Here is a 22,026-nt window from a genome sequence, read left to right as displayed (position 1 = left end):
TGAGAATCAGGTCAGTTCACATCAGAATTCACAAATAATGAATTCCTCAAGCATCCCTGTTGGGGATAAGTAACAGCTGGCCCAGCTACTGCCAAGAAGGACAGCTGAGTGGCAGTGAGGACTGGTAAGGATCTTAAGAGCCAAAGAGAAGGAGGAAACATCTGCCAAGAGAAGCTAAGTTTGGCAAAGCAAGCTTGAAAGAGAAGCTGGAGCTGGCACTCAGAAGAAAAAGAACAAGAGTTTGGATTTGATATCCCGCTTTATCACTACCTGAAGGAGTCTCAAAGCGGCTAACATTCTCCTTTCCCTTCCTCCCCCACAACAAACACTGTGTGATGTGAGTGGGGCTGAGAGACTTCAGAGAAGTGTGACTAGCTGCATATGGAGGAGCGGAGACACGAACCCGGTTCCCCAGAATACGAGACTACCGCTCTTAACCACTACACCACACTGGCTCTCACACTACACACACTCAGCCATCTATGGAGCTAGAACTCAACAGTACAGTGGTACCTCGGGTTACGTACGCTTCAGGTTACAGACGCTTCAGGTTACAGACTCCACTAACCCAGAAATAGTGCTTCAGGTTAAGAACTTTGCTTCAGGATGAGAACAGAAATCGTGCAGTGGCGGCGCAGTGGCAGCAGGAGGCCCCTTTGGCTAAAGTGGTGCTTCAGGTTAAGAACAGTTTCAGGTTAAGTACGGACCTCCGGAACGAATTAAGTACTTAACCTGAGGTACCAATGTCTGGCTAAGTGTTCAAACTTATTCCCACCCTTCTGAGTGACACCTCGGGTTGTATTCAATGTAGCACTAAGGTGAATGTTCTAACAGCGCAAAGATTTCGTCTTGCGTGAGTGAATGTTCTCTTCTTCCCTTGCACATTCACTAAATCTGTTCTAGGTTTCCCCATAACCCTCCAGAGCAATTTGGAGGGCCGTGCAGGGCACATGTAGGGGAAAGAGGAGTGGGGGGAAACCTTCTGGCTCTAACTTTAATCCTTCCACTAGTACAAAATGTGAGTTGAATGCCACCATGGGTCACTTATATAGCATTACCATTCAAATCAAATAATAATAATAATAATAATAATAATAATAATAATAATAATAATAATAATTTATTATTTGTACCCCGCCCATCTGGCTGGGTCTCCCCAGCCACTCTGGACGGCTTCCATAGAAACCAAAAATACACTAAAATATCACACATTAAAAACTTCCCTGAACAGGGCTGCCTTAAGATGTCTTCTGAATGTCAGGTAGTTGTTTATCGCTTTGACATCTGATGGGAGGGCGTTCCACAGGGCGGGCGCCACTACCGAGAAGGCCCTCTGCCTGGTTCCCTGTAGCCTCACTTCTCGCAATGAGGGAACCGCCAGAAGGCCCTCGGCGCTGGACCTCAGTGTCCGGGTAGAACGATGGGGGTGGAGACGCTCCTTCAGGTATACTGCGCCGAGGCCATTTAGCGTTTTAAAGGTCAACACCAGCACTTTGAATTGTGCTCGGAAACGTACTGGGAGCCAATGTAGGTCTTTCAAGACCAGTGTTATGTGGTCTCGGCGGCCGCCCCCAATCACCAGTCTAGCTGCCGCATTCTGGATTAGTTGTAGTTTCCGAGTCACCTTCAAAGGTAGCCCCACGTAGAGCACATTGCAGTAGTCCAAGCGGGAGATAACTAGAGCATGCACCACTCTGGCGAGACAGTCCGCGGGCGGGTAGGGTCTCAGCCTGCGTACCAGGTGGAGATGGTAGACAGCTGCCCTGGATACAGAATTGACCTGCGCCTCCATGGACAGCTGTGAGTCCAAAATGACTCCCAGGCTGCGCACCTGGTCCTTCAGGGGCACAGTTACCCTATTCAGGACCAGGGAGTCCTCCACACCAGCCCGCCCCCTGTCCCCCAAAAACAGTACTTCTGTCTTGTCAGGATTCAACTTCAATCCATTAGGAACTTCAATCACAGGCAATGGATCACATGTACTATTCAAACATCTATTTATTCTACAGTATTATGAATTGTTTCCACTGATGTCATAACATTTAGATGGTGGAACGAAGCCCTCATTGATTCGAAATATGAAATTTTATTCCTCTCCATTAAAGTCCACTGTTTTTGACAGTCATGCATCGACTGATGGAAGAGAGTCACTGCTCTGTTTTCTGATGATATTATTCCTATCATCCATCAACAACTTGCCCATTAAATTGTAATATTCATCGGTGGGGGAGTCGGCAGGGGAGTCTATTCCATTTTTTAAAATCCAGAAAAAAAGCGGTGAAAGAAATCAATTTAATAGAACATCTCACTATCATATACACCATGCCATTTAAGATCTTAGTTATGTCTTTCCAACTTGGGTTTCATTTTTATTTTTTTATAGCTCCAGAACAAAAACTTTTCCCATTACTTAATTCTGACAAACCCTTTTGGCTCAGAAAAAAAAAATGCCCCAAAGTATAACATTTTATAAGCAGGTTATTTTCCAATTACAAGGGGTGGTATCCATTTCTGTCCATCCATTAGTAGAAGGAATCTGTCAGCAGAAGAGGAAAAAGATTTTTTTTTTTTTAGCCATTTAGAGACTTGGGGAGCCTTCCAAATTAGGCTTACAGGACTTGAGGAAGGATAGGAAACCGGATGCTTAGTTACCTACTGGTGGGCTAAAAGGCAGAGAAGGATGGGAGAGAGGCAGTTTGTTGTCTAGCACACCTGCCCTCCCAGCTCCCAGTAACCTTGTTCGCTTAAAGAAGAAACACCTCCAGCAAAAACCAGCTTATTGGGAAGCTGGCAAGGAAGTTCTCAGTAGCAGTGACTCTCTTTAGAACTAAGTCTATTGAGCTGTAAAACATGCAGCTCACCTTGATGGGGAAATGGAGAAGGGACACCGCCAATAAGAACTGGCCCTTTGGGGTTGTCATTTTTTTCCTTTTATTTTGTTGACTCTTTGTTGTTTTAAGCTAGGCTGTTACGTAGCAGTATGGAATTGTTCTCCGTACTGCTGGTGGGGACACTAGCAGAGGAACCATGGAAGTTTCATTCTCCAGGGTGCTAGCCTGTGGTTGTGGATCTTCCCTGCTTGGTCTCCACCCCCATTGTTCAGCCCGGACACTGAGATCCAGCGCCGAGGGCCTTCTGGCGGTTCCCTCATTGCGAGAAGTGAGGTTACAGGGAGCCAGACAGAGGGCATTCTCAGTAGTGGTGCCCGCCCTGTGGAACGCCCTCCCTTCAGATGTGAAGGAAATAAGTAGCTATCTTATCTTTAAAAGACATCTGAAGGCAGCCCTGTTTAGGGAGGTTTTTAATATTTAATGCTGTATTGTTTTTAATACTCAATTGGAAGCTGCCCAGAGTGGCTGGGGAAACTCAGCCAGATGGGCAGGGTATAAATAAATTATTATTATTATTATTATTATTATTATTATTATTATTATTAGGTGGGAGCATAGCTGTCAACTTTTCCCTTTTCTTGCGAGGAATCCTATTTGGAATAAGGGAATTTCCCTTTAAAAAAGGGAAATGTTGACAGCTATGGGTGGGAGACAGAAGCAGGTGAGTGTTGCATGCCACGTTTGTAGGGTTTCGACCCCGTCTTTTTTATTATTATTATTCAAACCGTGGCTATTATAATATGGGCTTCATAAGTGCTTGGTCTGCTGCTTTGTCGGTTTCAGTGAAAGAGGAGATTGATTTCTGTCCCAGGGTAAGGAGGCTGTTTATGGACCCTCTGCCCTTGAGGGAGAGACAGGCGAGAATTAGGGAAGGGTGTCCTGGAAAGACACAGGAAAACAGATGGACTGATAAATACCCCTCCCAAGGAATGGAGGAGTGGGTTTCCTAAGTCATACTGACTTCAGAGACTAACCATAGCTATAAACTGAGGTCAGCAGTGGCCTGTGTGGTGGGGCCACCTTCCCAACATCAGAATGGGTGCCGTTTACCTGGATGGGGATAGAGTGAGGCAAGCAGGCATGGATCCACCACCAAAAAAACACCAAAACCCTGGATTGACACTGCTGGTGCATCTGTGTAATCACACCTCGCTATCACCCTGTCCAACCCAGGTAAGCTGCAGCACTGCTGATGTTAGGAGGTCAGCTCTGCCCTGCCACACAACTGCTACTGATTGGTGCTGAGCTTGTGCTTGTGTTGGCTTGTGTTTGATGAAAGGATCAAAAACAGAACTGGGCATTAGCGCCTGCCTTTCCCAGTTACTGTGGGCAAGTTTGTCTCCTATTAATGAAGCTACTTAGTTTACAACAAGACCCACTTTCTCTGTGATGCTTTTCAGAGACTCCTGCTTTGCCCAGCCATCTGTTGAGTGAAGCTAAACGAGCCAAGGAATTTAGTGACATGCTCAGGGGACAGCCAGATTCTGCATTTGGATAAGACTTCCAACAGGTAATAAGATTCCAAGGTCTTGCCGAAACACCAGTCGAATCTTGCAACAGTTGGTGCCAATAGTAACACCTTGAACTGGTAACCTGTGCAGGTCTCTGAGCAGAGGTGTCATATGCTGGTAGGATCTCACTCCTGCCAGCAGCTGAGCTGCAGCCTTCTGTAGCTAGCTGTGGTTTCCATGCCAAGCGCAAGGGAAGCCTCACATACAGTGCACAGCAGTAATCCAGTCTTGAAATCACCAGTGTTTAAACTACTGTGGATCAAGCACTCCTGTTCCAGGACATGCAACTGGCAGATTCCTTGAACATGGGAACCACTCGCCCACAGTGCCTCTGCTTTGCTTATTTTCCCTCATCCATCCCAGCACTGTGTCCAAGAGCTGGTCCAGGGCTATGCAGCTTCTGATTCATATGTTACATTCAACAGTGTCAACAGTGTACCAAGGGCACCTTGCCCCCAGACGTCAAATGACCATTCCCAGTGGCTTCATTTGGATATTAAATGGCATTGGGGATGAAATAATGCCCTGTGGCATCCCACAGCACAGCTGCCGGGGGGGGCAAAAAGCACTCTTCCAATGCTACTGTCTGGACCCATTCTTGAAGCACAGTGCCCCCAACTCCCTTTCCAAGGAGCTGGTTCAGGAGGATACAATGACCAATGGTATCAAAAGCCAGAGAGAGAGCAAGAAGCAGGAGCAAGGTTGCACTCCTTTTGTCCCACTTTCTGTAAAGGGCAACCGTCAGTTTCTGATAATGCAGACATTCTGGCACTGGTAAGCCAATTCATACAAGCAGTGTGATCAAACTGATGGATTACAATCCAGCCATTTCACTTCATAGTCTTCCTTTGAAATTATTTTGTTCCAATATGGGCATCTTAAGGTTAGCTACAGAATACTCTGGCAGGCTGAAGTGTTCCCCGCTGTGTTTTTGTTTTTGTTTCCAATATTGCCATTTCCAATGTCAGGTTTTGTATCCATTTAGCCTTCTGCATCAAGACTGCCCTGTTTGTCCTATATATAATGCAGGAGGGCATTGCCAGATGATGGCCTATATCACCTTGGAAGATCAGCACAACCCTTGATGCTGTGGATGATAGTATTAGATCCTGTGCGGGTGTGGCCAGAGTGAAGATGGGGACAGAGCTGGCATTTGGGTCTGTTCAGTTGCCTTCTAAATTTTAGCCACCCCCTAAGCTTGTAAGACTTAATCGTGAGAAAGTTGAAAATGCACAGTTGCTTTCCATTTGCTGTCCCAAGGAAATGTAAGCAGTTATTAAATTCCACACATTCTTCTTACTTTTGCCAAAGTGTGAAACTAGGCTATGCATTGCATTTCCTCCATGTGTCCTTGCATTGTACATAGTGACCTTTCATATACTTCCATTTGGATCACCAGCTTCAGCCATTACATTAGCAACACACAATTACCCCCTCAAGGTAGGCTCAAGTGCAGATCCTAACTCGACATAAATACCTTAATAAGATGAAAGTAATGCAAAACTTCTCAGTCATTCAAAGAAAGACGTTGATGTATTGCACAGGAATGTTTTCAGTTCACGTAATCAAGTAAAAAAAAAAAAGACCTTCGAGATGGATTAGTGACTGCAGTCAGCACAAACGTTATCAGAATGTTTGCGTTCCTTTCCATCTGAGTCATTAGGGGCTGTTTTCTGTGCAGCTGCATATTGCTTCCCATTTTTTAACAAAATGATATGGCAAAGCTTCAAATTTATGCCTAGATTAATGCTCAAGAAACGCACGCAAGACAACATTTGAGCACAGAAATCAACTTCACTGGGGAAACAGTCATTATATATCTTTAAAATACAGGTTTCTAGTCCTTATGCCTGCAGGGAGGGAATATTAAAAATATGTGGGACAGCATTTCCCAGGATAATGTTTCTCAGATGTTGTGCACTTGGAACTATTCGGTATGGAATATACAAAAGTTGGAATTCACCTTTCCCAATGTTATTTCAACCTTCCCTGTTAAGTTAAGAAAAGTTGTCACTCTACTAGCTCTTAGTCATGGTCACCTGCTCTCAGGGACTAGCAGGGCTCTGAAGAGCATGGGGCAGAGGCAGGGGAGTGACCTTGGAGAGGGGACCAGCAATAAATGGGGTATGGCACCACCTTCAAGGAAGGAGCCAGGACAGGGGGAGAAGGAAGAGTCAGGGCTGTCCAAGAAGTAGGAAGGAGTGCAGGATGAGACGGAAGAGGCAGCTGTTCTGGTGACAGATGGGTCAGTAGACTCTGCCCCCCACAGGCTCCTAGAACTAGGAGGGGCTTGAAGTGGGAAGAGCAGTGGCAACTTCTGTGGAGGAGAAGTCTCAGGTTACAAGCACACAACCCATTGGGAAAGGATATATAAGCCAGCAGAAGGGCAGAGTCTCGCTGTTGCTGCAACTACCCCACAACGTGCAGATCTGAGGGGCAGCACATCCAGAGCACTGTGGGAGTTGCTGTAAGTGCTTCTTTTGTCAATAAAGACTTAACTATCAGGTGTGTGCCTACCTTAGCTGGGGTGGGCCAGTCGAAACTCTTCTCCTTGAACCTATACTACCACTCTGTCACTACTTTCTGTTATTCTGGGGGCTGGGGGTGGGGAGAGATTATGCCCAGCTGTGGTCTTGTGTTGTTACTCACCAGTAACCAACTTTCCTCTTCAAGTTGAAAGAGAGTTTCAGAAGACATAAGATGAAAGCCCACAAAATCAAAAAGGCACTGACAAGTTGGCAAGAAAGCTTAATGTACAGGGGTGCTTTTTTTAAGAATGCAAATAAGCATCACCTGAAGGAGCTGATAATTTTATTCTCTGCTATGATCCTGGGGGGAAATTCTCCTCTGAATGTGCTATTTGCATTAGGAGAAATTTATTGGAGAGGGAGGTAGGTGCTGTGTTTGGATTTTTAAAAACATGCACATTAAATGCAACAATGCATTTAGCAGAATGCTTCCTTTGGCCCTTAGTCAAGTGGTGAGGAACCTGTGGCCATCTAGGTGTTGTTGGACCAGGGGTCCCTTCATCCATGACCATTGGCCATGCTTGCTGGGGCTCATGGAAGTTTGAGTCCAGAAGAATCTGGAAGGCCATGCAGGTTCTCCATCCTTGCCTTAGATGGTTGTGGAAAGTTGGCATCACAACTGGAGGTGACTATTTTAACACCATAATCTCTGCTGGGGGGTGGGGTTCATGGTTGGAATGAAGATGTTAAATCTGTGAAATAGAGCAATATGACATGGTGCTATTTTCTAATAAGCACATAAGGTTGGTACTTCTTCCTATATGGAATATCCAGTGTTCTTTCAGTTTTCCCTCTAAGTGGTAGTTAAGAAAAATCTTCAGTCTGCCAGCAAAGCTTCATTATATCTGGTTTCACAGCCCACTAGCACAATATATGGTAATACTGCCCTGGAGAACCATAACATTTGAAAAACTATGTTCAATCAGCTGAGAATTCTATGGAATAATAGTTGACAACCTGAAATATAGAAATATGGCTGCATAGAACAGCAAAGCCATAACCATCTTGAATGCAAAAGCTTCCATCTTGGGTCAAAGAGGTCAGGCTTTACAGCCATCACAAGCCTGCAGGATGAACAATTCTGTTTAGTAAACAAAGAAGCCAACATGTTGCTAGGATATGATTTTCACTGATTTAAATGGAACTTTCTTCCAAGTCATTTACTTGGGATACGAATCCTTGGGCTTTTGTGAGATGAATGTGCATTTCCCTCCCAGAATGGAGTTCATCATATTACTGGGCAATTTCTGAGACTGGCAGTCAGATTCACAAATTCAATCAATGCTGGCTCAAGGGGTGTCATGCCACTCAGCACAGTGGTTAATTCATCACCTTATGTATTAGTTCAGGGGTAAGGAATCTTTTTTTCCAGCCAAGGGCTACACAACCCTGATGGAGAGCTTTGGGGGCATTGGATTGCAGTAGTGTACCACACAATCACACCTCCTTAATGCATAGACAATCATGTGTGTTGGCGTGCACACACTTGCACAATCCTCTACAAAGTATAGAAAGACGGAAATCTTTTCCCCATGGAATCATAGAATTGTGCAGTTGGAAGGGACCCCCAGAGTCAATGCAGGAAATTCAGCTAAAGCATCCATGACAGATGGCTATCCAACCTCTGCTCAAAAACCTCCAAGGAAGGAGAGTCTACAGAGGCATATCGTTCATCCTTAGTAACTCCACTCAAGTTTCATCTTCCATTTTCTCCATACATTGTGTAGAAAGAGAAGGAGCTCTTCAACGCCCTTTATCTGTCAGATTTGTCCAGATATTTGAGCTGGAGTAGCCATCCCTTATATGGATCTGCTTCAAATGATTTCAACCATTTGATTCTAGAAAGGCAGCAGAAATCTTGAACCAAAGTCTAGTATCAGTGAGTAAACAAACTGAAGTTCAATTTAGACAAGATGGAGGTCCTGCTATCTGGGGATTCTTGTGTTCCTGGATTCAGTGCCTTTAAATAGTACAGGAACAGATGAAGCCAAATCTGCTTTCCCAGAACCAAGATGGAAGACCTGTGCTGATTGTTGGGAATTTCATTCCTCCGTGCTGCAGATGTGTGGGGTTGTTACTTATCACATATCTGTGTTTGCATTCCAGCGCTGATGGTTGGAGTCTTGTGAACGGAAGTTCCGTTCTGTGTTGCTTTTGCAATTTCTTGTCTCTCTGAGGAAGAAAGAGAGAGAGGAGCCATATTTTCTTTGTTCTGTTACGTTTGATTTTGTACATAATAAATTAGGCTTAGATGTCACACCTCAAGGCTCAGCTTCTGTTTGGACTCTGCTAGTGTCGTGTGCTCATGTCCTTGGATATGGGTCACATCAGTGCAATGGGACACAGGAGTGATAAATCGTCCCTGGCAGCGCTGCGTTGGGGGAGAGGCACCGGCCTTGGCATTTCCCAACAGTGATGAGGGCAGAAATTGGGGTTTCTGATGGGGTGAGAGTGGGAGAAAGATAATGGGAGAGTAAGGTTTGGGGAGTCTTAAAAAAGAAAACCCACCTCCACAACACAGCCACTCATAAAATTTCACAAGGCATTATTTTGTTAATATTGTATCACACCTTCACCTGCCGCAGCTGCAACAAAACATGTCTCTCCCATATCGGTCTCTACAGCTACAGCAGGCGGTGTAACTCTCCAAAGCTTTGACCACCCCTGAATGCTGATGCTTCCATTGTCTCCTGAGACAGATGGATGCCAACCAACCAACAATCACCCAGTGGGACATAGCTGTTGCATAAAATGCTTCCTCTTCTCTCCTTTTGTCCTACAGAGGTGGACCACTGCTTTTGCAGTGCCAACCTGCCCTTCGTCTCCATGCATAAGTGCAGAATGTGCCCTTTGAAGTAGTCTGTGGCTAGCAACCTCACGCTATTAGCCTGAAATTCCTTTCATTCTGCTTCTCTGCATAACTGTGACTGACGGTTGACAGTCACTTCTTTCAAACGTCTGTGGAGCGTGACCTCAGGTTAATATGCTGAATAATGAAAGAAAGCAGATGCATTTAGCATGAGAATTCTGCGCTGGGAGAATTCTTTCTGGCGGAAGCGGTGAGCACATACGAATTGCTAGATCGCGGTCAGCAAGTGCAGGGCTTCTTTGCACATTTAAATAGCCCAGCCACTCCAAGCCATCGCCCTTTGAACAACAACAAATATTTAGGAAAATGGAAGAGCCCCAAAGCAGCCCCCTGAGGATTGGACATGGGAGGCACAAAATGCTGGCTGACCTTTGTTGTTGAGGGTGGGCAGGCGGGACTAATGGAGTGGCTAGAATCCTAGGAAGAACATAGGAAGCTTCCATATACAGACCATTGGTCCACTGAGCTCAGTGTTGTTTACACTGACTGGAACAGCTTTGCAGGGTTTCAGGCAGGAATCTCTTCCAGTCCTGCCTGGAGATGCTGGGGATTGAACCTGGAGCTACCATGAACCTGGAGCTGGTTCTTTATTTGTCCCCACCTGCACAAGCCAACTCTGATGGGTAGGTGAGGCATATGACATTGAGTGTGGGGCAGGTGCGCATGGTTTGTGAGGAATAGCCCCTTGCCATGAAGGGATGCGGGTGGCGCTGTGGGTTAAACCACAGAGCCTAGGACTTGCTGATCAGAAGGTCAGTGGTTCGAATCCCCGCAACGGGGTGAGCTCCCATTGCTCGGTCCCTGCTCCTGCCAACCTAGCAGTTTGAAAGCATGTCAAAGTGCAAGTAGATAAATAGGTACCGCTCCGGCGGGAAGGTAAATGGTGTTTCCGTGCACTGCTCTGGTTCGCCAGAAGTGGCTTAGTCATGCTGGCCACATGACTTGGAAGCTGTACGCCAGCTCCCTCAGCCAATAAAGCGAGATGAGCGCCGCAACCCCAGAGTCGGCCACGACTGGACCTAATGGTCAGGGGTCCCTTTACCTTTTTATGCCAAATTTAGCCCGTGGGCTGGAGGTGCCCCTCCCCAGCCATGCTGCAACTTTTTGCTCAGTTGCTAAGTCCAGAGGTTTGAGCCTTAAACGTGCACATCCTAACCTAGGGATCAAGGTCTGTCTGGTTGGGTGGTTGTGGACAGCAGACTGCTCTCTTGGGGTAGAATCAAATGTGCCAGGTCTGTCATTCATGCACCCACCCATTTCATATATGAAGTGAGGAAGGCATGTGATTGGGCAGAGCAACAAATGTAAATTTTACCTTTGCACAGAAAACCAGTTTCAGCACACATTCACATTCCTCCATCCAGACGAAAAAGGACACGTTACAGCCACACAAAAGACATGGGAGGTGTCTTCGTCCAGGGATGGGGCCAGAAGTTTGGGGAATGGAGAGTTGGATCCAAGAAAGGCACCTAGTAGGAGAGTTCCACACTTATGACATTGGACAATCCTAGACAGACACCTCCTGTTGGGTGCCTCCTTATATCAGTGCAGAGCCGCTTCCTTTGAGAGAGATGGCTGACAGTAAATCGGATGCTGAGCTTCTCCTCCTCCGCCAATAACACAGAGACTCCAAGGTGAGCATGAACACACTTCGTAAACCCAGCCCTCTCAAAGGAGTGCCTGCTTCCTTAACTAATCACAGGACTCCATCTGCTGGCCACGCTAAGTGATATGTCTGCCCCATCCTTCAAAAAGTTGGTGCAGGGGACATTTGCTTGTTGGATCAACATCTTGGTTTGTGCTTAGTTGTGCCTCTCTACTTACCTAGTACTTGTTGCTCTGTGTAATCTGAGCCTCGCCTAGGCACTGTTTTGATTTATGCATTAAAACCCTTGGGAGGAAACAGAGTTCGTAGTTCCAGTGCTTCGTCCAGCAGTGAGGGTCAGGACAGTAACCCTGAGAGTAGAGGGTCGGCACATGCCAGTGGTGGGTGGGGCCAGAGGCAAAAGTGGGTGGAGCAAGAAGTATGGTTCTTAGGTTTCTACAGTCAGTCAAAAGTTCCTATATGGGCACAACTTTTTCAATCCAGGCAAGCAACGGTTCAAGATCAAGCAAGAACTCTCAAAGAGGGTATGGGAAAGGGCCAGATAGTAGGGAGGCTGTGTGCCTAGGCTGATTCCCAAGGGCCAATTAGAGAGACTTGGGGGCCACATGTGGCCTCTTGAGCCTGAAATTCACCACCCTTGATCTTCAGGATGCACTCCTATTTATCCAACCACTTTTTGTTATTCATATGTCTAGCTATGAGCCAAGCTATTAAGAGAATTGGAGGCACTGGGGTGGGAGGTGGAGCTTTTGATGGGCTCCAGCAGCCAAAAATGGGAGCACATCATTTGCACATGCAAGGCGTCATCAACAGATTGCATCCATTACGCCACATGCTATGTTTATAGGATCCGTAAAAATCGTCCACGTCACTCTGTGGCCCATTGGAGATGAATAAATGTAGTGATGCGTGATGCATTAAATTGTCGTTGGGACCTGGGAGCAGGAAGCCTGCATCATCTCTTTGTGACAGGCTGTGTAGACTCAACCTCCTACCACTCACGAATCAGAAATGTCTCATCAGGGTCACATTAAATGCTCCAAATACCAAAGCAAACTGACACACTCTTCGTTCCTTGTGGGGCTATGCGATCGTAAACCGAGAGCCAGAGAACAGAAGAGGCAGGAGAGGCTTTCCTAGGGCAACCAGTGATCCTGGTGGGATCTTTTTAGTTTCTCTGCCACTAATAAAAAGAGCTTGTGCGGTGAGGGCAGAATTTAGCAGGGAGAAATAGGAAAACGAAATGGCACACACTCAGCAATAAAGCGATCCAGCAGTGCCACCTCCTGGCTTTTCTCACCATTGCAAATCCCTCCTTGTCTCTCGGAATTGTTGGGTTCTAAAGCAGAGAGTCCCTTTTTTAGGGACGCGGGTGGCGCTGTGGGTTAAACCACAGAGCCTAGGACTTGCCGATCAGAAGGTCGGCGGTTTGAAACCCCGTGATGGGGTGAGCTCCCGTTGCTCGGTCCCTGCTCCTGCCAACCTAGCAGTTCGAAAGCACGTCAAAGTGCAAGTAGATAAATAGGTACCGCTCCGGCAGGAAAGTAAACGGCATTTCCATGCGCTGCTCTGGTTTGCCACAAGTGGCTCAGTCATGCTGGCCACATGACCCGGAAGCTGTACACTGGCTGCCTCAGCCAATAAAGCAAGATGAGCACCGCAACCCCAGAGTCGGTCATGACTGGACCTAATGGTCAGGGGTCCCCTTTACCTTTAAAGCAGAGATAGGGAACCTGTGGCCCTCCAGATATTCCTGAACTATAACTCCCATAATCCTTGGTTATTGGTCATGCTGCCTTAAACTGATAGGGGTTGGAGATCAGCAAGTTCTGGAGCTTGCCTGTTGCTGACATCAGGCATATGCTGTGCCAGGATACTAGATCTGGGGCATGTTCAGGTGTGGAGATTAATTCCCCCTCAAGCCTTTCACTGATGTTACCGCTGCTGGTTCAGGATTATTGCAAACCAATTACTGGTTAATATAACTAAGGATGGTTGATTGTGGGTTCATCAATGCATGAATATGAGTTAGTCTGCTAAATGGAGATCTCTTTCTCTCTCTCTCTCTCCAGTCTGTTGTTTAGGAGATGGCCATCAGGGCTTACAGAAAAGGTAACTCCACCCCTATGAATATTTTTGTAAACAAAAGAAATAGTCAGTGTTGTGCTAAACACACCGAAATGTACCTGGCTATCCCTAGTACAGTGGTACCTTGGGTTACAGATGCTTCAGGTTACAGACTCCGCTAACCCAGAAATAGTACCTCGGGTTAAGAACTTTGATTCAGGATGAGAACAGAAATCGTGGTGTAGCAGCACAGCAGTGGCAGCAAGAGGCCCCATTAGCTAAAGTGGTGCTTCAGGTTAAGAACAGTTTCAGGTTAAGAACAGACCTCCAGAACGAATTAAGTACTTAACCCGAGGTACCACTGTAATCTGAGGACCACCAGCCTCTTAGTTGCCTTCACCTAAGAGCCTGGAGAGCAGCAGGACAATATGTTTCATGCATGCAAATGTGGTCCAGGATTCAGCAACACATTCTGCACAGCAGCAAGGCACTCGGCTGAAGGGTGGCATCAGAAAAGGAAGGGGTGGTGATTACAACATATTCTCTGAGAAGAAACACCACAGTACACTGGCATCAGCACAACCGGATGCCTTCACCTGCCGCCCAGCTGCAACAAATACATCTCTCTCACGTATGGGTTTCTACAGCCACAGCAGGTGCTCTAACCTTCCAATAGTTTGACTTCGCTGTGGAGGGCCCTCTTCCATTGTCTCCCAAAATAGACAAATGCCAACGAATCTATGAGTGCCATTGTACACTCTGCTCCCTGTACAGGGATTGACCTGCACCATTCCTTCAGGGTTTGGGCTGTGTGTTTGTTTTTAAATAACTCTGCATGCTAGAGGGAAGGCAGGTCTCACGCTGTTCATATTCTTCGCTGGGAACATAAGGTCACAGAACAACAAAGGCTGAGCACCAATTGTTTATATTCTACTTCTTCCCCCAGTTTAGCTTGTTCAGTTGTATTCTGTACCACGGCTGTGGCTAGGAGGAAACCTAATATTTACTTTCACCTGTGTACACTCGTTTGAGTTTATACTGCTCTGTAATCTGCTCCAAGATAATAATAAGGCAGTGTGATGTAATTTATAACAACTGTTTTAAATTCTGACAGTTCTGACAGTTTCCAAAGTGTATTTGCTTTTAGGATTTGCTTATCTGAATGGCATTTCGTGGGGAAATATTTGCACATTCTTCAGTGTATTATATAGCAAAAAATGATGTGGTTGGGAATATGCAACAGGGACAGAATGGAGGAAATCACAGTGGCCTGCCTTTTCTAAGTCACATGAACTTTGGCTGAAAGCCTATGGAAGGGAGAGAAAAATGGCGGAATCAAAACTAATGGCAGGAGACTTGGATAAATTCTGCTAAGGCTGCGAAGGTGGGTCTCTCCATCCCACAGGAATCTCATGAGGTGTCTTTTGTTGTAATACTCAGGGAAATCTACTGGCTTTATCACATATCCATTTGTGTATTTTTGTATTTTTTTGTTTTTTGTAACATTTATCAAGTAGCTATAAACTCCTGCACTGGAGCTAGAACAACGTGCCACATGTTTTTGTACTGTTTCAATACTTAGTACTGAGTTCTGTTTCTGTACTGAATAAAGTTTGCTTGTTGGAATCTTGAGTAGCTGGAAATGTAATCAAGTAACGACTCTCTGGAGTCATAGAATCATAGAATCATAGAGTTGGAAGAGACCACAAGGGCCATCGAGTCCAACCCCCTGCCAAGCACGAAACACCATCAGAGCACTCCAGACATATGGTTGTCAAGCCTCTGCTTAAAGACCTCCAAAGAAGGAGTCTTGAAGCAACTGGAGAGGCCACAGCAAAGAAACATTTTGCGGAAAAGAAAGCTTTCATTAAGAAGCATAGCAAAAGATAACAAATGATATATGGGAGTCAAGTATAAAATCAACAGAAATAGCCTCTGTGGATCTAAGACTTAAGACTTATTCAACAGAAAATAATATTCAGAGTTCACTGGACTCCAGCAAAACTATACTAAAAGAAAATAACAAGTGCAGACAACTGCTGAAGATGTGGGAGTAAAAATGCGAACTTAGTACATATGTTGATTAACTGCCCGATGATAAGATCATTTTGGTGTGAGGTGAGGATATTTATAGCAAGAGTAATAAAAAGCAATTGTTATTTAGGGGAAATGAATTTAATTCTAAATTCTATTCCAGAAACGTGGGAGATTTCAAGGGGTCAAAAAAAAAAAAAAAAAAGGATGTACCATGCTATATTAAAAGCAAAAAAAACTTGTTTTGATGAATTGGAAGAGCACATGGATTGATAATATGGACAGATTAGCTACATATGAATGAATTGCATGTCGATGCAAAATAAGAATGGATAAATATGAAGAAATATGGAACGAATATTTAAATGATAAGGTGGATAGTGGTGGGAAGCAGGCGGAGGAGAGAGAGGTGGGAAAATATTGTTTAAAAAGGTGTAGTCATAGGTATATCAGTGTATTCAAATCTGAATTGTCAAATTGTGTTATTATTGTTATTATGGTTTTTGTTGTATGTGTCTTTTGCAGTTGATGTTTGTATCAAAAAAATGATTAAATCTTTTTTTTTAAAAAAGAAGCATAGCAAAAGCAAACACACACACACACACAATCTCAGAAACATCTGGCTGCCTTGGGCATGATGACACTGAACTGAAAATAGCACCCAAGTCCCTATGTCTGGAAAACAAGGTAATTTATCATTGTTAATGAGTGGGGGAAACCGTGGGGTTGGGGAAATGAGACACAGATCCTTTCTTGGAAAGAGGAGAAAGACAGTCAAGCACACTCAGAATATGGAAGTTGCCCACTCTTCCAAGGATGCAGAAATGGAAATATAGGAAGACTAGCAGGGAGGCACACTTCAGTAGACAATGCAGCTCTGCTGTACATGAAACAGGATGAGGTAGCAGAAGGCTGATATGGCAGGTTGGACTGTACCACTTCAGATTCTAGGGCTGGATCTCTAGACACATCAAAGAAGCGCTTCAGTTTAAAGAAAGCACTGTAAATTTAAACAGGAAAAACAGGCTGAGAAAAATGGGATTCTGCATCGCCATCTGGTGGCACAATGCTATATTGCATATACAACACACATAAAATGCTTTTTCTTTACCAGTTTAGCTGAGTCGCCAGCTCCCTCGGCCAATAAAGTGAGATGAGCACCGCAACCCCAGAGTCGGTCACGACTGGACCTAATGGTCAGGAGTCCCTTTACCTTTACCTTTAAGTAGGTAATGAATTTGTTTTAAATTCTCCCCATTGTTTTTTAAAAAACAAAAACAAATATGGATTTGCTGCAGGAAACCCTACAAATAGACTTACCATAAATGGAGGTACTCAAATACATACTGCAACAGATAATACACAAATAGATAAATATATACCATATAAATAGATAAAACATACTGCAGATAAATAGAAATACCCAAGTAAATTTGTTGTAGGAAACCCTAGATAGAAAGCCAGCAGCAGGCAAAGGATTGGGGTAGAGCTTTTTCCCTGATGTGCAAGTTTATTGTATTCTGAGAGCATTTTGCTTTTGCTTTTGTTTTTAAGGTGTCTGACTTGAGGAAACCACCTCAGTATTCTCCCATGGCATTGCCATCTGATTTACTTGCATATGTAGTCTAGACCAGGGAGGCCTTGTCCCCTGAAGAGGCGTATATGGATTTGTCTGTTTCAGTAATTCTGATATTACAGAGACCTACAGCTTCCCTGACCCCAGTCTTCTTTCTCTGACATATTTCTGCAGCTGGCAAAAAGCAGAAGAAATGTTAGGGCAGTAAGGCATGAAAGGGATCTCATTGCATGTGTTGCATCTCCTATGCCAGCATAAGCAGGAGAGGAGGTGTGATGGAGATGTAGGAAATTACCTTATACCCAGCTGGGCTAGTAAATAGGTTCCAGAGTTTCAAGGGCAGAGGGAGAATAAAGTACCATCCATGAGGGCAGCAGGGTATAAGCTTCCTCACCCTCCCAGGCCCATCTGCACTATATATTTAAAGCTGCATCATAACACTTTAAACAACCATGGCTCCCCCCCCCCCAAGAATCCTGGTAGCTGTAGTTTGTACAGGCTGATGAGAGTTATTAGGAGAGTCCTTTCCTCTTCACGGAGCTACCATTTCCAGAGTGGTCTGACAATCAGCCCCAACTTTGGACTTGTGCCTCTGAGAAGAATAGGGATCTCCTAACAGAAAGACATCTACTTCTGCTTCATTGACTATGTCAAAGCCTTTGACTCTGTTGACCACAGCAAACTATGGCAAGTTCTTAAAGAAATGGGAGGGCCTGATCACCTCATCTGTCTCCTGAGAAATCTCTATGTGGGACAAGAAGCTACAGCTAGAACTAGATATGGAACAACTGATTGGTTCAAAATTGGGAAAGGAGTACGACAAGGCTGTATATTGACTCCATGCTTATTTAACTTACATGCAGAATTCATCATGCGAAAGGCGGGGCTGGATGAATCCCTAGCAGGAATTAAGATTGCCGGAAGAAATATCAACAACCTCAGATATGCAGATGACACAACCTTGATGGCAGAAAGTGAGGAGAAACCTTTTAATGAGGGTGAAAGAGGAGAGCGCAAAATATGGTTTGAAGCTCAACATCAAAAAAACGAAGATCATGGCCACTGGTCCCAACACCTCCTGACAAATAGAAGGGGAAGAAATGGAGGCAGTGAGAGATTTTACTTTCTTGGGCTCCATGATTACTGCAGATGGTGACAGCAGCCACAAAAATTAAAAGACGCCTGCTTCTTGGGAGAAAAACAATGACAAACCTAGACAGCATCTTAAAAAGCAGAGACATCACCTTGCCAACAAAGGTCCGTATAGTTAAAGCTATGGTTTTCCTAGTAGTGATGTATGGAAGTGAGAGCTGGACCATAAAGAAGGCTGATCGCCGAAGAATTGATGATTTTGAATTGTGGTGCTGGAGGAGACTCTTGAGAGTGCCATCGACTTCAAGAAGATAAAACCTATCCATTCTTAAGGAAATCAGCCCTGAGGGCTCACTAGAAGGACAGATCCTGAAGCTGCGACTCCAGTACTTTGGCCATCTCATGAGAAGAGGAGACTCCCTGGAAAAGACCCTGGAGAAGGGGACGGCAGAGGACAAGATGGTTGGACAGTGTTCTCAAAGCTACCAACATGAATTTGACCAAACTGTGGGAGGCAGTGGAAGACAGGAGTGCCTGGTGTGCTCTGGTCCATGGGGTCATGAAGAGTCGGACGCGACTAAACGATTAAACAACAACAGCCCTCAGCACCCTTAACAAAATTCAGTTCCCAGGATTCTTGGCAGGAAGCTGTGGCTGTTTAAAATGGTATGACACTGCTTTAAATGCACAGTGCAAATGGGGCCTACAGCGAAGACTGCTATAGCATCACTCCAGGTCAGACTATACCTAGCTTAGTATTTTCTATTCAGCTTTGACTGGCAACAGCTCTACAGTGTCTCAGAAAGTGACCTTTGCTATTTATCTGCTACCTGGCCCGTCAAACTGAAGGTGCCAGGGATTAATCCTGGAACCTTCTGCCCGCAAGGCACGTGCCCCATCACTGAGCCACAGTTTCTTCCCATGGCTCTCTGTGTGCTGTAATTTTGCATGAATATAGTCTGTTAAGGTGACCTGCTCCTCCTCAAGAATTGCTGGCTTGAGATGTGTGTTCTCCTTTGTTATGGGGAGCTGAATGACACAGCTTGTTTCAAAAGTATGTTTAGATGCTTCGGTTGGACTTCCATCCTTAATTACCTATGATTCAATTTAATTAAGGCCTTCAATTTTGAGAACACAATCTGGAATTTTAAGTTGGGTATTGCTTCACATATATATGCTCCCCCCCCAGCATGTGTTTATTTTATTTTTTTGCGTGGAGGATGACTGTGACTGAGTCATATGCAATCAAACTCCAGAAGGACTCAACAGTTTGTGTGGGCTGGTAGTGGCAAGTCATTTGTTTGAAAATACATGCTTATTTTTTGTTTGCGTTTCACCTTTCTTAGAAAATGACAGAACAAACATTGTATTCCCCATTACGCAGTAACTCAGCACTCTCTTCCACTGCCTCCTCTCCAGTGTGCTCAAAATGAACATCCCAAAGTGGCCCAATTCATTATTTCATTTGTGCCCAGATTGGATACAGAGGGTTTTCAAACAAAGCATTTGCCGAAAATAACCAGCAGCAAATAAAAAGATTTCATGTGTGGGTAATTAAGAAACTCCCAGCTTACAAGTAAATGGGCCTTTATTGCTAGTCCTAATTTGTTTAATTGGAACTGCAAAAAGGCATCCAACGAAGGTTGTTGGAATGTTGCTGATAGAAAACTGTGCTGCAAGGAAAATATGTTTTCTGTACAGTGAAAAACAAGAATCCGTAAGAGCCATCTGGGAGACATCCTTCAAAATCTGATGCAACTCCGAGATTTGTTCCAGATATGAATATGGATTTGAGTGCTTTAGAAACTCTGTTCAAAAAAAAAAGTTCAGTGCTGCAGAGAATCTGTTTATTCCCTCGATTCTATTATATTTTGAACAATTGCTTTTCTTTTCAAGAAGCTAAGATAAAGAACAAATCTTATGGAAATCAGCCAGTTTAGAAATACCAACTGTCCCCTGTGTGATGATTTCTTGCAAGCATTCTCGAAATGAATGAGGTCCAGAGGGGTGGCCACATGCAGAGCTTGGTGGACTGTGCCCAATTAACTTATTTATAGATTTTATTGTATTTTGTTTATGGCAATTGTGTGCCACTCCATAACATAAATTTGTCTGGGAAGCAAAACCATAACATCAAAAGCAATGCAACAAAAATACAACTCCCACACTGCACACCAAAAGTTAAAATAGAAATTCGAAACAGAAAAGCCCAGATTACATGAATTATTTAAAAACCCTGGTGTAGCAGGAAGGTCTTCACTTGGTGCTGAAAGTACTGCAAAGATGGCACAAGTTGGCCAAGTTATGGGGAGCCTGTCCCATAACTGGGGTGCCACTACTGAAAATTCCCTCTCTCTGGCCATGCTTATGTGCCTCAGTTCATAGTGCAGGGGGACTCTGAAGGGTCTTGTATACCTGTATAAAGGTATATAAGCACTTAGAGGATATTAAGCTATAATTCTGGAGGTATGTATGACCAAACGTATACTCACTGAAGCATTGACATACCAGTTGGATACTCAACCTCAGCAACGATATGGAACTACAGAACGAGAAACAACTCCTAGTTGCTTACAGTCTGGAAGTTCACAGCCTCAGTGGGAGCAGGACTTATATCCAATGCCATCTGTAATTCAGTGAATGAAAGGCCGCTGGCAGCAGTGCAATGGGAAGAAGAAACCAGAATAAAAGAGCTCTCTTGTGCCCAAGACAAATAGGAACTTCTAGGAGCTTGGGGAATTTTTAAGAGGTGATCATTAAGGAGGGATCAGCAACAAAATGTTCCAATGTGGAGTGCTGCTTTTCAGGATTCATAGAATTGTATAGTTGAAAGGGACCTGGAGGACCATCTAATCCAAGCCCTGAAGTATACCTGAAGGAGCGTCTCCACCTCCATCACTCAGGCTAGACACTGGGGTCCTCCTCTGAGGGTCTTCTGCTGGTTCCCTCACTATGAGAAGCGAAGTTACAGGGAACCAGGCAGAGGGCCTTCTCGGTAGTGGCGCCCACCCTGTGGAACACCCTCCCTTCAGATGTCAAGGAGATAAAGAACTAAACAACTTTTAGAAGACATATAAAGGCAGCCCTGTTTAGGGAAGTTTTTAGTGCTTGATTATATGCTGTAAGTTGCCCAGATGGGTGGAATAATAATAATCATCATCATCATCATCATCATCCCCAGGAATATGCAGCTGCCCCATATGAGGATCGAACCTGCAAGCTTGGCATTATCAGCACCAGCATTGGATTTAGCCTTGCTTTCTTTCAGGATACTCCATTTCCCCTCCCACAGTAGTCATCCCCCGCTCCCTCAGTGGGACCCTGAGCTCCTTTGGGAGCAAGCATTGAATAGAAATTTAATGAAACTAATTTTTTTAAAATAGTAACAATCCGTCAGCATGGTCTGGGAAGAGTTCCCAGGGCCAGATGGAGATGACATGAAGTCCCCAGGCCTGAAGTTCCCCACCTGGACCAGGTGAAACATCCAGGTCCAGGTGGGGAACTTCAGATTCAACTCGAGATAAGACCTCATTGACTGCACTCCCTTTCATTTGGTGCACCACATTTGAGGAAATGATTCCCTATAGATGTAAGTAATGCAATTCGACTGCACTTCGAATGAACTCTGAATCAAGGTGACTGTGGGTTTTTTTCCTTCTGCGGGGAAGCCGATCAGCAGAACTCCAAACATCTGCTATGACTTGGCAAGGAAGCATCAGACTTATTATTGCATTATAGAAAATTGGCTAAGTACTGTTGAACAAGAGCATCATTAAAAGTATTGTATGCATTAGGGAAGTGGCTGGTCTGAATAGCCAGATGCTTTCTAATTAGCAGCTTTCATTATCCTTG

This window comes from Podarcis vaucheri (assembly GCF_965113315.1).
Source record: "Podarcis vaucheri genome assembly, chromosome: 3".
Classification (NCBI taxonomy): Eukaryota; Metazoa; Chordata; class Lepidosauria; order Squamata; family Lacertidae; genus Podarcis; species Podarcis vaucheri.
Note: the sequence above shows the minus strand (reverse complement) of the source record.